At 41.5% G+C, this 15,816-nt stretch overlaps 1 long non-coding RNA gene across 4 annotated transcripts in view; it reads left to right on the top strand.

Moving 5' to 3' along the window:
* Positions 1 to 480: 480 nt before the first annotated feature.
* The window catches only part of LOC147998146 (uncharacterized), a 36,467-nt gene continuing 21,131 nt past the window's right edge, over positions 481 to 15,816 (top strand). For 3 of the 4 annotated variants that reach the window (XR_015646478.1, XR_015646479.1, XR_015646477.1), the window contains exons 1-3: positions 481 to 824; positions 3,509 to 3,636; positions 5,187 to 5,255. This is a non-coding gene — a long non-coding RNA (uncharacterized LOC147998146). The remainder of the gene's footprint in view (positions 825 to 3,508; positions 3,637 to 5,186; positions 5,256 to 15,816) is intronic. The other variant, XR_015646476.1, reaches the window with a different exon arrangement.

Below are 15,816 nucleotides of genomic sequence, written 5' to 3' on the forward strand. Positions count from 1 at the left end.
GCGAACTCCTTCCGCCCCTTCAAATGATTCTTTCAGGCTAATATAGCAGTTAAACCTTCAGGTACATAATAGCATGCCGCTCTATTAGCTAAGGCGATTTTATTCTTCAGCTTGCAGCTTCTTGCCTGACAGTTGTCACCTAGACAACCATGTCTCCATGAACTCAGGAAGAGACTGGGGGGTGGCCTCTGTGGAGCCAGCCAGCCTGATACATCAGATCTTGTGGTGCGAAGGAACCATTCTTGGCTTTGCGATGTGGAACACACTAAATAATGCATTTGACTGTTGTCTATTCATCTTTTCCATTGCCACCACTGCAGGCCCCTCCTTGCCTGTGACCTTGAAACGCTCCCTCAGCTTTGGGCCTTCCCATTCTCCTGTTATCAGCAAATCTGGTTTGGTGTGACTGGATGTGTATGTTTAACAACTTCCCAACCTTGCAGCTTCCTAGCTAGGCTTTTTTCTTTTTTTTTAAATCCTGAAACAAAGGAACTGCAAAGGCGGAAAGTTCTTTGCGCTGCTGTGTAAGGAAACTAATCAGACAAGCTACAGCAGGCTGTGGTGACTTAATGAAAGGGTGCCATCTTTGTGTGCTCCTACCTAGGAAGAGCTGAGCCCCGGGGTTGTGAAGAGAGATAGCATTTCTGACCAAAAACCACAAGCACATCAAGTCAGAGAAACCAAGGAACAATGGAATGATGTTGCTACGACAGGACAAAAGGCCCAGTGTTACATTTTCCCAGCAGCCTGTGGATTGAAGATATCACCAACTGATCCTTTCAAGGGTTACTATGGGAAAGTTTGGCGAGCCTCTGACATCCATGGTGAGTTATAAAATGAGTTCTCCACACCTTAGATATCACACAGAAGAGGGGCAGGTTTGATCACAAGGTGGGTTATTTATAACATGGTGGGGGGAACATCTAATTCCACAGACCAAGTAGTGTTCCCATGTACGTATGAAGTGCCTGTGTATTTTTCCAAGCTCCCTCCTCTCATGGGGCCTCTGGAAAGAAAGCACGAAACTGAAAGCAAGATCCCCAGGCTGACAGTATACTTACACAGTAGGTGGATCTATGTTGGTTAAACGTTGTTTTATACCACCAAATGGTCAGTTAAGTATTTGCTGGAGGTGCATGCAAAGTGAATGGGAGGGGCAGTAGATAACTGGTGTGAATGCACCAGTCCATCCGAGCATCCTGTAAGCCAGACAAAACTACCTGTTCTGTAAGTTCTTAAACTGAGCCTTCATGGTAACTAAGGCTCTACAGGATAGACTGTTCTCCGGGTGTAGAGATCATACATACCATCTACCTAGGCACAGTCTTTATGGTGAATTGCCCAGTTGCATGTTGGAGCCAGATTGCCCTGGCTTCCAAGGGATGACTGTGCAAATGTCCTTTCATTTCACGTTTCATGAACTCTATACCATGGAAATAAGCCACAAATCAAGGCTTTCATTTGTTTATTTATTTATTTTTTTGAAAGCTCATTTTCCAGCAACTACAGTAGTTCTCTGGTCTCCAACGGTTTGCTTTCCATGGATTCTGTCATACATAGTAAACTACAGACCCAGCACATGCCATGGAAAATCTAACGAATAAACAATTTACAAGTTTTAAGTTGCATAACATTCGGAATATCAAGATAAAATCTAGGTCCCAGGACATGAACAATCTCTTTGTCTAACATATCCATACAGTATATGCCATGGCCCTGTCATCAGGAGCCGTCTCAGTAATCAAGCTGTCAGAGTAGCACACTGCTTCTAGTGACCCTCATTGTACTTAATAATGGCTCCAAATCTCAGTGGTGCTACCAACTTGGAAAAAGAAATACTGGGAAGCACGTCATTTAAGTGAAAACGTAAAGCAAGGTAAGATATTACTTTCACTAAAGTATATTGTTACAATCATTCTCCTTTATTATTAGTTGTCAATCTCTCACTGTGCCAAATTCAAAACTTAAACTTTATCAAAGCCAGGCCTGGTGGCTCACACCTTTAATCCCAGCACTTCAGAGGCAGAGGCAGATGGATCATTGAATTTGAGGCTAGCCTGTTCTACAGAGCGAGGTCCAGGATAGCCAGGGCTACACAGAGAAACACTATCTCAAAAGGAAAAAAGAAAGCCAAAAAGGAGAAAAAGCAAAGCAAAGCAGAACAAATAAAAGAAAAGAAAACAAACAAAAACGAGGTTCAATATGATCCATGGCTTCAGGCATCTACGAGGTGTCTTGGAATGTATCCATGTATCCAAGAAATAGAAGACTCCTGAAATAGAAGCATCTATCCTTCCAGTGTAGATGCTCAGCTTATTCGGTAGGATGTTGGAATAAACTAACCATCTTCTTCAACTTAACATATGACTGGAGTTTTCTTTATGGCCATGTCAGTTGGAATAAAGATAAGAGTCTGACCAACATTAAAGCAATCAAAAGTCTTTTTAAAGGTGTCAGGATTTTTTTACTCATATACATACATATATATGTAGATATATAATAAATTATGCATACTTTTATCATACAAACATGCATTGTACAGTAGGGAAATCAAGCTAATTAGCATATTCATTATCTCACATATTTGTCACATTTTTATGGTAAGAACATTTCCTACCTACCTACTTACCAGTTTTCAGAAACTGTTGCTATTTTCTGTAACCACTATATTTCCAATAGGTCTCTTGGACTTGATTTCTCTTGTGTCTTTTGACCACTTTTTTCTCAGCCCTTTTCCTTGGCCAGCTCCTGTTCTTATTGCCTGCCTCTGGGAGGTCAATCTTTTCATGTTCCACACTTAAGTGAGATCACAGGCTATTTGTCTTCCTGGGCCTGACTTCACTAAAGCTCATGCCCTCTAGTTCTGTTCAGATTGTTGCAAATGGCCTCATTTTCTTCTTTGTAAAGCTGCATCATATTGTGATGTGCATATGCACTGCAATTTCCATCTAGCAGTTTATCCACTGATGATTCTGCAGGTTGTCTCGATGTCCCAACTATCATGAACAGGACTTAGATGACCCTGAGAACTGGGTATCTCTTCATTGCACTGCCTTCATTTCCTTTGTTCTCTAACATCTTTAAAGCAAAATCCTCCAGGGAAGGTGTTTTCCTCCGCTGAGAAGAGAGGGAATAGGAGTCACATAAGCCTCAAGGCACCATCTTATTCATTCCTCTTGGCCATGAGATAAGGAAACCAACACAGAAGAATGCAGAGTGAGAGGTATACGGAAGGGAGAGCCTCAAAACAGCTGTCTTTGCATATTTATTCTATACTAAAAGATTGGAGAAACCAGGGTCCTAGTGACTGAACACACATAAAGGGTGACTCCAAACTAATGGCCAACAGGGGCTAGTTATGTCCAAGGCCACTTTCCCCTGAATTTTTAGTGACTCACATAAATTGCTTTTGCTTTCTCAGGCTTATTGATTTGGGATTTTATCACTTGAAACTCAGAGTTCTAATTATAAAATGCTGTTTTTCCTCTTCTTTTCCTTCCTTCCATAGGAACTGGTTTATCTGTGCAGCAAGTGGTACCAGTGCCTTGCCCTTTGATACTCACTGTTACCACGTATCTTCTTACCATATTACCCTACAGTCCCTTCAGCCAATAAGTGGGAGAGACTTGAGTGCTGGTAAGTTAAGGCAATTAAGGGTAACTTCAAACAATTGACTAAAATGAATGTGGCCAGAATTTGGCTACTTTGTGGGTTCTTCTTTCTTTCACCGGTCTCCACTTATTTTCTTCTAGCCTTTCAACCCCCTAACACTAGATAGAAGAGGGAAAAAATTATACAGGGGAAAGGAGGTGAAGTTATTATTAAACTACTTTCTGCTGATTAGGGGTGTCAAGTTCCTTGGGACAAGTTTGATGTTTGCCATCAGGATATCTAATTATTTTTCTTGGTGTTTCTTCTTTGACCGTTACTACTATCAAACAGTCACCAACCCTCCGAGATGGTGAACAACAACCAATCACCAATCCCCAACCCGCCCCTCTCATGGCCCTAGCATTTATACACCCTCTGAAAAGCCCACAAAATCCTAATTGTCACACAATTGCAGAAACCATCTGCTGCTGGCAAAATACCACCCTGCTAGAGCATGAGGCAAATCACAGTCAGCTGCTGTGAACAATCTGAAGGAGCCCCTATATCCCACACCTGGGATTAAAATAGTCTTAAAATAGTTCTATGTTTTTAAAGAAACCAAAAATTCTCACCATCAGTGAGATAATGGTTAGGCAGCCTACGTTCTTTGTCTCTCAAGTAGAACCGGAATGTATGTCCCACACCACAGACCGAGGTCCCCAACACAGTGGCCTTTCATATTTTAGCCCATAATGGATTCTATGAGTTGGCTTTCTTTTCTTCCCTATATCATTTATCCAATATCTAATGATGCTGATTTTGCCATGTGATTCTGTGGATGCAACACAGGGCCTATATGTGCTAGGGAAGCACTCTGTCAATGAGCCATGCTCCCAGCACAGTTGTATCAAGATTTTTGGAATCAACTTTCAAATATACTACTTGCATTCAAATCCTTAACACAAAGTCTACTTTTGTGGAAAATCCAACCTTTAAAACCAGTTGCCTAAGCAATTAGTTCTTATACTCCAAATCCTTCTAATACATACATTCTTATTATGGGTTCTCTGTCAGATTGATAGTGTGTTCATTCTTTCATGGTGGCCAATGCCTGACTACAGAGTTAATTTGTAAACAAAGAAAAAAATGAGAGTTATATCTGCCCTTTTGGCCATAATCATAAATTATAATTTGGATATGACCTACATTTAGACCTACATTTAAACGGTTTTCGTGAGGACACCAATGAATGTGGAGCAAAGCTTTTGTTTGTTGTTTTTTGTGAGAAAGTCATCATGGGCAGCCATCACCCTCACCCTCACACAGCTCCCTGCCCTTCACATGATTCACTTCCACTTAGCACAGGCTTAGTGTTCTCTTTAGCTAAGAGTTGCACTGCAATTGTCAGGAGAGTCAGGGAAACCCATTCTCCAGATTGTAAAACTTGGGAGTATGCATGCTCACAGAAACAAGCAGCCCAGTGGAAAAGCATACTCCTTCTTCCCAGGCAATAGGCAAAAGAAAATATGTGTCCTGGGCATTGGACTGCCAAGATTTAGAAACTTTTAACCCGCAGATACTTGTATTTTTCACAGCCCTGGACTGGGAGTAATTTTCTGAAGACTTTACAGTTCCTTTGGAATGGAAAGGCCTCTGACTTCATGGTAAGTAGAGAGAGTGGGGCTAATTAAATAAATTTAAATGAAAGCTTTTGCCATATCAGAAGAAAAAAGTCCAACTCTGAAAGGCTATAAGGAGAAAATTCCAGGTGATTGGTGTGAATTCCAGTTCCATAAATGTCAACTTGGCTGGCAGTAGGAATAGTAGCTGGAAACACAGTCTCTGGAGGCAGACTGCTTGATTTTGAATCTTAACTCCACTCTTTGCTATCTGTGTGACCACAGACAAGTTAAACAACTTCTCTGAGCTCATCTTCAACAATGAAGTAGGGACCATAATGGTGTCTGGTTTGTTGGACTGATACAAGTATGATATAAATCAATATCGTTCGACTGTTTAGAAAAGTGCTTGATACATAGAAAGTAGCCCAACATCTGCTTTTATTTTGGTTATTGTCTCTCTGGATCTCAGTCTTCACTTATTAATGGCGGATTCTCCCCTCAGCCTACAATTGGGGGTTTTGCGAGAACAAAATGATACAATGTCATTGGAATGGAAAAATCTGGCAAAGCATAGAATGTATTTGGGTTATGATTAAATCAGTTGAAGCATTTGTGGTCCATGCTCTTCCTCCAAAACACCCCCAGCTGAGTACTTAAAGGCTCCGTTAGTCTTGACTTCCAGGGAAGGAAACAAGAGCTCAGGGAAAGCCCCTCCCATCTACATGGGTCAGACATATGGCGAGCAGCTGGGATGTATGCAAAGCATTCCTCAAATTAGTCCAAAGGCCCCACTGTTCAGTTATTGCCCCCAATGCAGCCATAAAACCACAGCGCATAACCGCCAGCAGGTTGTTACATCCCCCAGTCTGCGCTCACTCCAGCCCCAGTCAGTGGCCCAGCCAAGGCCACTCCAAGTTCTCTGGCCCTGGAGCCACCTGTGTATCCTCTGCTTAACTCAATCTGCTGTCAAGAAGGAGGAAGTAATTAAATAGGGGACATGTCAGTCCCACCACAGGCCCTGGAAAAAGTCAATAAAATTTAGTTACCAGAATGGGAGCTGATTTGTAACCACTCTACCATAAACCATGACGCACACACAAAAGATGTCAGCTTCGGGCACACAGCAAGCCAGCCCAGCAACGCAGAGCCCTCAGCACAGTTTCCTTAAATGGCTTCGGTGGGACAGAAGGAAAGAAAATGAAGTGCCTTTTACTCCAGAGAAATGTGATGAGAGAAATGAAGCAAAAAGGCATCTTGTTTCCCTGATAACTCTCAAAGAGATTAAGAGGAGGTACACAATGCTAGGGAATAGGAGACGCATACTGAAGAGGACAGGACAAGATATGCTACTCCTCACTTAAGCCAGTGCAGCTCTGGGAGACTGTATGAGAAAGTGGGCCGTTAGATTGCTCTAGAATAAACAATTCTGCTGTTTGCCCCAGCAAACTCCTCTGTCTACCTGTCTCACTGCTACAGGATCAGAACAGATTTTTCTAGCATTCACAGATTCCCCATTCCAATGAGGAAGGAAAAAGAGTTGAGGAGCAAAGTCTGTACAAAACAAGGTTTTGTTGATTCCAATCTGCCAATGTGCCTTGCGGTTTCTTCCATTTCATTTTATGTCTACCTTATCAATCATGGGGATTTTCTATGAAATCAATTCTTTGGCAAATTGGTAAGAAACTGCATCTGCAAACCCATAGGTAAAGTATGCAATTCAACCAACACTGTTTGGGGACAGCGTGCAGTAGAGAATGGAAGGGACATCAAAACAGACTTAAGAAAATATGCCAAATCGTTCTCTTTTGTTCCCTTTATCCATTCTCTTCACAAAGGCCCAGAAACCCTTTTCTCATTTCATTCTATATATTTCCTTGGTCTACACTCATATTTGGGTGTAATACCAAAGACAAAAAAAAAAGGCCGAGTACAAGGCCAACTACTGTAAAGTTCCTGGTTAACGTGCACTGAACACCACTTGTGATATTTAATCCTCAGCGTTTCTGAGCAGTAGGTTGTAGGACATGGAGACTGCCTTACAGAAATAGGTCACTGTGAGCAGACCTTAAAGTTTCTGCCTACTTCTGTTTCCAGCCTGCTTTCTCTCCTTCCTTGTGCTTCATGATGATGTAGCGTCTGCTGCACATTCCTCCACCTTACTGCTACCAGGCCTAGCCACAGTGACGGGCTGAAATCCACCCAAAACTGTGAGCCTAATCATACCCTTCTCTCATCTTGTTTCTTCAGGTATTCTATCGCAGTGGCAAGGAAAATCAGTAGCACAGGTATAAAGAGGTATTACATAGACTGAGTCCCATAGAAACTAAATAACATGAGCAAGGTTAGTGTCTAAAGAAGAATAGAGAAAAGATGTGTATCTACCTATTTCCTGTCAGCATTTCACATTAACACTGGCACAGGGGTTTCTTGATGGTGTACAGACTCCCAACCATTAAAGTATTTCATTCTCAATACAGCTATGAATGGGAGTCATTGTTCCTGGTTAAAAGCTTAGGAAACTAAAATTGAGAAGCATTAGTTGATTATCCTAGTGAATGAAGAGTGAGGACCCAAGACAAATTCCAGTCTTCTCAGCACATGCCTAGTACCTCAGACTGTCTTTATCTATAACATCACTCACATACCTTATTAGCATCACAACCTAGGAAACACATACTTTGTAGACTATGGAAGTCAACTATGACAGCTTTTTCACTGTTACATCCACCCAACTTACTTGTGAAGCAGGGTGGTTTTACTGGGCTGTGCAGAATATTGGTGAATGACCTAACATCGTGTGAAGGGACAGCGCTGACATCAAAGATACTATAAATTTAGACATTCATTAAGGCAGTTTTCCAGTCTATGGCAGTAACACGTTCTAAGGAAGAGCACCCTCTCCTAATTCATGCAAAACCAATATCCAGTTAGTTTAGTCCCAAGTGGTCTCTATTAAACTCTTGCTACTCTTGATCTATCCTCTTTTTTCTAGTCCCTCTCAACATTAGTGTTACCTGTTTTCTTTTTTTCTGGGATAGCACCCCCAACAGAAACAAGGTGAAGGAATGGTGTGCTTTGGCTCATACTCTTCAGGGGGATTTCACTCCGCCACTGTGGTATAGACTTGGTGGTGCTCAGGCCGAAGGATATATAGGAGAGGCCACTCTATCATGGAGGACACGGAACCAGAGAAAACAGGTCGTTACCAGATACTACCTTTAAGACCTACCCATAGTGACCTAATTCTGTCATACAGTTCCCATGTCTCATGGGTTCTATAATATTTCAAAAACAGGGCCATCACCTGCCGACAGCATTCAAACATATGAGTCTGCAAAGGGCATTCGCATTCAAGCTGCAATCAGATCCAAGGCAGGAAATACTTTCCATAAGCATTCATTCCTTCACTTGTTTACAGTTAATTACGTAGCATTCAACATTATGCCTACAAAAAAAAATAGACATTGTGCGATCAAGAAAACAAACATGGCTCCTCCCATCTTTGGCTTTGAAGTAGTAAGAATATATAGAAAATATTGCGGGACGGTCTACTCCTGATGGTTTACCTTCTCTCTAAGGCTTGCCTTTCCTACATAATTTATAAAACCTGAATAATAACAAGGCAGAAGCAGCAACAAACATTTTCATTCTATTAATTTACTTTTTTAATTTTATTTATTTATTCACTTTACAAGCCAATATCAGCCCTTCCCAGTATCTGCTCACGCAAATCCTCCCCGCATTCCACCTTCCCCTTCGTTTTGAACTGGGAAAGCCCCCCTCTCTGTGCTCACTCCTAGCCCCAACACCAACAGTTTTATTTTTGAGCTCCTTTCTCACTGGGAATGATGACATGCCCCAGGGCCCCAGTTCTGGCCAATAAGACATAAACAGTAATCAATTGGTACTCGTTTTTCCTCTTCCTTCTGTCTGACTGGAATATGAACACAATGCCAGGAATAGTAGAAGTTGTCTTGTAATCATGAGGGCTACATGCATTTTCTATAGATGACAGAGATAGAAGAGAAGAGCAAGGCCTGTGTTCAGGAGAGAGGCCCTAGACATGCCGGGCTGCCGATGCCGTTACGAGAGGTGAATACGTCTCCTCTACTTCAACTGCAATCAGCAGTGTTTTATTGCATGTAACCTAAACCTACTTTAACTGACATAAAACAGTCTTACTGAATAGTAATAGCAATAAATATACAATTACAAATAGTAAAGGATGTCAGTCTAGGGAAGTATAAGGCTCTCCAGGCTGCAAACTGCTTGACCAGGTTATGAAAGTGAAGAAGGCTTGGCTGAAAACTGACATTGAACCTCAGTAACTAGGGGCAAGATGGCATATAGTCAAGTTAAAAAAAATGTGCAAAGGCCCTAAGGGAGGACAGAGCATCCACATTGGAGGTGGAGAAAGAAAGGAAATGTTCGCAAGCAGTGAGGTAAATCAGCTCCCAGGGATCAACACTGTGACCTTAACCCCTTTGTTCAGTCCATTAACCAACTGGATTGACTTTCTACAACTAGCTAACCAGTCAGGCAACACTGAGGAAAAGGAATGCAAATGGGAGTTTCCTAAGGCTGGCTGAAATGAAAAAGAAAATAGGGTTAGTCCTAATTATTCTCATTAGTAAAAGACAAGTAGAATCCCCAGGGGAGCTGGGGTAAGAGTACTATTGACAAATATCCACGATAATGAGTAACCTACACACTCACAAATGTTTGCTGACTGACCGCACAACTCATGTCAAAGAGCGTTATTTCAAAGCATAAAATGATGCATGAATTATTAGGCCAAGTGCACACTCCGTTGTGACATGCTTGCCTTTCCACTATAGTTTACAAAAGTAAATGCCTTTTACATTCACTTCAAGATCAAGACTGGGGACTCTGTTCTCTTGTTAGTGAAGCTCAGCTTCTTTCCTCCTCTACAAAGAGATATGCTTTCTCCATCACACTTCATTCCTCCAAGCACCACAGCGCGCCCTGAACCTACCTGCTGCTTTGGTCCCTGGCATCCAATCAGCTCTGAGCAGAGCTCAATAAAGGTTTAAAAGAAGAAGACAGTCCCTGGAATGCTTGCTCTAGAAGTCCTGAAATTTCATCCCGTCAGTTTGCCAAGGTCATGGCAGGATAGGATTTGTACACCAGTGGAAGATCTGAGCTAGGAGCATGTACTTCTTGTGTGCCAGCAAAGCTCAAGAGCTAACCTCCTGAGGTCCTTCCAGCAACCCTGAAAACAAAGATTCTGAGGCACGGAAAGTTTAAGTGACTTTCAACCACATTGCTTGTCCTCCTTCACCCCGTCCTTCTATGTGGGCACTCCAACTCTCCAGCCCAGTCTAAGGACTGGACTAGCACAGGCTTCTATAGATTTTCCATTTTCTTTTTCCTTTTTACTCCTTTCTAGACTTTGTCCATAAAATTCACCTTGAGTTCTTTGTAGCTGCCCTTCTTACCTACTCTAGCTACTTACAGGGGCTCACTGCAGTGATGTTGATCCTAGTTCAGGGAACAAGTCTCTAGGTCACACTGTCCTTCTGGGGCTCTAGACAATTTTTAATCATGACTTGGCTCTGCCTTGTCATAGCATATAATATATATATGCTATAACATAGCACATAGGACAAAATAAACAACCCTCTGTGCCTGAACTGGAGAGTAGACTAGATATGAGAACTTGGTCTATAGTTTCAGGATGATATTAGCTGCTTTCATTGATGGTAGAGCTCACTAATGTCCATCTAGGAAGGGTTAGCCCTTAGCCCCTCCAATTCTACTCACACTTCTTCTTTCTTTTTTTTTTCCGGAGCTGGGGACCGAACCCAGGGCCTTGCGCTTGCTAGGCAAGCGCTCTACCACTGAGCTAAATCCCCAACCCCTCTACTCACACTTCTTACTACCCCCTGCTTTCTCCTATTTAGTGTACATAAAAGTACCTCAACAATGTCTGAATGTCTTAGTTCCTCTGGCTGTTATAACAAAAAGTCCCATTGGATAGCTGAACAGGTAAAGGTGCTGGTTGTGCAAGCTTGCTGAAATGAGTTTGATCCCTAGAACACACATAAAACTGGGTAGAGGGAACTGATTCCACAAAAACTATGTATTCAGTGGCCGATACATAATAGAGCTTTATGTCTCACAGTCCAAGAGACTAGGGAGCTCAACAGTGAGGCTGGAAACTTTGACACAGCATGATACCCTAATTTCTGGCACAGTGGCCCTTTCTTGCTGTGCCCATACATAGCAGAGAGAGGGAAATGGATCTCTCTAAGTTTGCAGGTATTCAACCTTCTGTCATTGTGATAGGACATTGTTGTCTGCAAACATGTTGGGCTGCACTCCTAACTATGCTGGAACATATGCAGCCATATTTTGCAAGCTGGACTGCATAGAGTAGCTTCTTAAAATATTAATAATATGGATAAAGGCTTTAACCCCTTATGCTTCTCACTATCCTTCTAAGACTCCCACCTCCTAATACCATCATCTCGAGTGGCAAGATTTCAACATTGGAATTAGAGGGGTAAAGATATTACGATAGCTCACGGGACTATCTCAATCAGTTCTTTGCAGCTCTAGACATCCCAGAAGAGGTGGGGTGACCTCTCATTCGGCTTCTGTTGAGATTTCATGCCTTGATTATTGTATTGTTAGTCCAATCAGTAGACAGAGACAGACTAGTGAAAACCTTCCCTAACCTCCTCACTGATTTCTGATGTTTGGGATCAGGCAACGGAGATGGCTGGGAGTGGAGGTGCTCCTAATAGACTAGTTCTGTCATTCCACAGAATGAAGCCTGGCAATTGCAGGGAGACAGTGACACAGGCAGGAAGATGACACCGTATTTGTCTTGATAACATGAGAAGTCTTATAGCTGAGGAAGGAAGCTGACCTCACAGTTGCATAATACAAATGCAGAAATCAAACTATTGCTAGGCATTTATTATGTGTCAGGCATGATGTTAACCTGTTTTGCAAGGATTTTCCTATCTCCCTCTCCTAACAAGCTCATAAAATCACCAGTATTGTCTTTTACTGTGGTTGAGGAAATAAAAGTGAGAAAGACAGTCCTCAAGATAACATATTGTTGATAAGTGATAGAATGAGCTTTGAACTCACATATTCTGACTTCAAAATATAAGTTCTTGTCTTCTATGCTACATGTTCTGTGACACTAAAGGCCTTAACATATTAAGTGTTCTGAATAAGAAACACCCTTCAAAGATTATAAAATCCACGCAATGGGGTTCCAGGAAGACATGAAGTATAGAAAGCACTGGATTAAAGGTAGGGTATGTTAACACTAGCAAGGAACCTGGAAACTTCTCATTAGTCATTTCTTATTTATACAAGAAAACACTTGAGGAAATACTTATAAAATAGCTTTGTTTATTTAATCATTTCAGAGGCTGGGAGGCTCCATAGATCTCCTCGTGAGGAGGCCACCCAGTACATAGTTTTTGTGGAGTCAGTTCCCTCTACCCACTTGTATGTAGATCCCGGGGATTGAACTCATTTCAACAGGCTTCTGCAACTAGCACCTTTACCTGATGAGGAATATACTTACATGTATGCGTAAGGCAAGTGGATGGGCATAAAGAATAATGGGGATAAATAACATAGTTTACTACACAGAGAGCACAGAGAGGGTGATGAACACCTCGTGGTAAATGAGTATATGTGGAAGAAACCACAAGAGAGAAAGGAAGCCAGATAGATTCGGGAGCCAGCTTTTCTAGCTCCTTCCTTTTCCCCTCCTTCCCTCCCTCTCTACTTTCTTTCCTTAATTCCTTTTTCCTTCCATCTCCCTTCTGTCTTCCTAGTAACTTACTGCTACAGGAACTAAATAGGAAATACATTAGTCACTTAGAAATATATTAATCACTTCTGCATGCCGTGTCCCCCTGTCACCTACTCACCTTCTACTCTAACCCAGCTCTCAAAGAGTCAACCACTTCTCAATATTCCCATGAGCCCTGTCATAAGCATGTGACAGGGAGCCACAGGAAGGTGTGGAAGGCAGGGATTAGAGGCAGCCTGGCTGAACTTGCCAAATCTCTAAAGAGTATTGTGAAAGTATAAAAGTTGCCTGGGTTCACTGCTAACCAGATGTGCCAGTATCAAAGGGAAAGGGCAGGCTGGAGTACAGTTTGAAATTTGACATACGCATGGTTATACGCTATAAATAATAATAATAATAATAGGGAAAATGACAGTTTACTATACTGAAAGCTCCATCTTAAGCACTTATTTTAGTGTCATAGTCCTTTGAGGAAGACACCTTGATTAACAGCACTTTACAAAGGAGAAAAACTTCAGTAAGTTTCCTGAAGAATGTGGATGCTCACTAATGCCTTGCAACTCCAAGTGTAGCACAGTGACCAGTGACATTAGAATCACTTGGGGGCTTGACAAAAATGCAGTCTCATGCCCAGTCCACACCCATGAAATATTGAGCTTCTGTTTTAACAAGACTTCCAGAGGAGTATGGGCCTATGAGAATCTGAAAAACTTTGGACTAGGGGATACAGCTAGGGAGTGTTCTTTATTCCAGACCATCAATGGCATCTTTTTCAAGAAATGATTGTCAGCCTATGCTGAGTTGGGCATCTGCTGAGCTCAGTTCTAGACACAACACCTGCCATTTCCAAACACATGGTAGTAGGTAAGCAACATAGACTATGGCAAAAAAAAAGTATGTTTCCAAAAGAGAAGGGCTCGGGAAAGTTGTATAGACATTTTATTCCTGGTTTGTACTTTTTATTTACTCATGACCTTAGAACAAAAGGGACTAAGATGAAATCCCCAAACTTGTGAGTCCCATGAGTCCATTTTCCATTAGTGAAACTGCAGATCTTCTTGCATAAAAGAGACACATGTGTGAAATTGAGACAAACTTTAGGGATGCCACAAGGAATCTAGAAAATAATTTATACAAAGTGCTCAGGGCTAAATGCAGAGTTTGTAAATGTGTGGAGACAGGCAATTGTAGGTAGGGCTTATAATTCCAATCTTAAAACTTTTCTAGGTATCTTGAAATTTGCTGTATAACTAATTCCTAATGAAGATACAATTGCTAATTAGTCTAAATGTTGTTTGGGTTTTTTTTAAAATCCAACGGAGAGACTCCACTTTTCTCCAGGTTAGAGAGAGGTCTGTAGAAATGAGGAGAAAGAGCTTTGCTTTGGAAGAGGACTTCAGAGAAGTTGGATTCTATCCTACAGAGCTGACATGGTTTGCCTCCACATTGTTTCTTCTTTCCCTTTATAAGTTATAATGTTTCTGTGCTACATTGCTTTGCTTAGACTCTTACAAATTCTACAAGACACAGTTGGTGCGTCCTTCCCCCCATCCCACAATACATGTCACTAGGCAATGTAAATAAAAGAGAACACAAATCTAGGGTGTGTGACTAGTAAAATTTTAAAAAAGAGTTAGCAGGGTCCCTAAATACTCTTCCTTCTCTGTTACTAATTATACGTACTGGAGAGCAAAGGTTATTTTTAAAAACTAATCTGTATCTGTATGAACAGTAAATCACAAATACATACACGGTCCCACTATTTTACCCAAACAGAAATATAGAAGTTTTAACCATTATCATGAGCTTTAACATTTATAGGCTGATTTGTTACACACCAGAAGCTAGCTAATACAAACAGCAACATTCCATCATCAGTGCCTCTGATATTTGATGATGGTCACTAATTTTGTGTTTAATTGTTCTTCTTTTTCACTTAGAACCCTGAAAAAGCATTTGCCACAAACATATATGTGCACCCCCAGAAAGACACAAATGTTTACACATTCTTTGTCTTAACTTAGAGGAAAAAAGTATACTACCTTTGGGGTTTTGTTTGTTTGCTTTCTGTTTTTTGTTTTTTGTTTAGACAGTCTCAGTATGTAGTCCAAAAATGACCTTGAACTTACAACCTTTCTGCCTCAACATTCCAAGTGCAGGGATTACAGATTAGTCAGTAACGATAATTAACAGTCAGTTCTACTTAAGGCTTTTCCCTTAGGTTCACAGGCACCAAGGAAGCTGCCCACCACCCAAATGAGCCAGGAATATGTATGTGTAGGAATACCAGCTGAGTCAACAGCTGGAGGTCATTACTCAGAGCTCAATATTCCAGCCAGGAAGTAGATTATTCCCAGAGCCTTGCATTTCTTGAATTACCAAGCATGCCCCCCCCCCATTTTTCAAGAAGGAGTTGGTAGCTGATGAGTAAGAGGAGCCCAAGCACACTGCTAGAGTCCTCTTATCTACCTACGGGCTTTCAGGTGAGCTGTTTCTATGCTGTAGTGACAACCATTCAAATATCTGCATCTGACCCATCATGCAAAATGTGCAGCTTCACATTATAATAAAATAGAAATGAAAGAACATTTCAGGAAAGTTCTTTTTTATATTAAAAAAAGGCTAACCAAAAAGTGCTAGAGCCCAGCAGATGACCAGAATTATGGAGAAGTTACAGAGCCTGAACCTGGCTTTGGCACATACTAGGTCCTCAATAAATGTTGACCGAACACCATTCCTGCAGCCTGGCCCCAGAAACAACTTCATCCCTGTTTTCAGGTCTTGATGCAAATGCACTTG

The sequence above is a fragment of the Rattus norvegicus genome, chromosome X (assembly GCF_021556685.1).
Source record: "Rattus norvegicus strain SHRSP/BbbUtx chromosome X, alternate assembly SHRSP_T2T, whole genome shotgun sequence".
Lineage (NCBI taxonomy): Eukaryota > Metazoa > Chordata > Mammalia > Rodentia > Muridae > Rattus > Rattus norvegicus.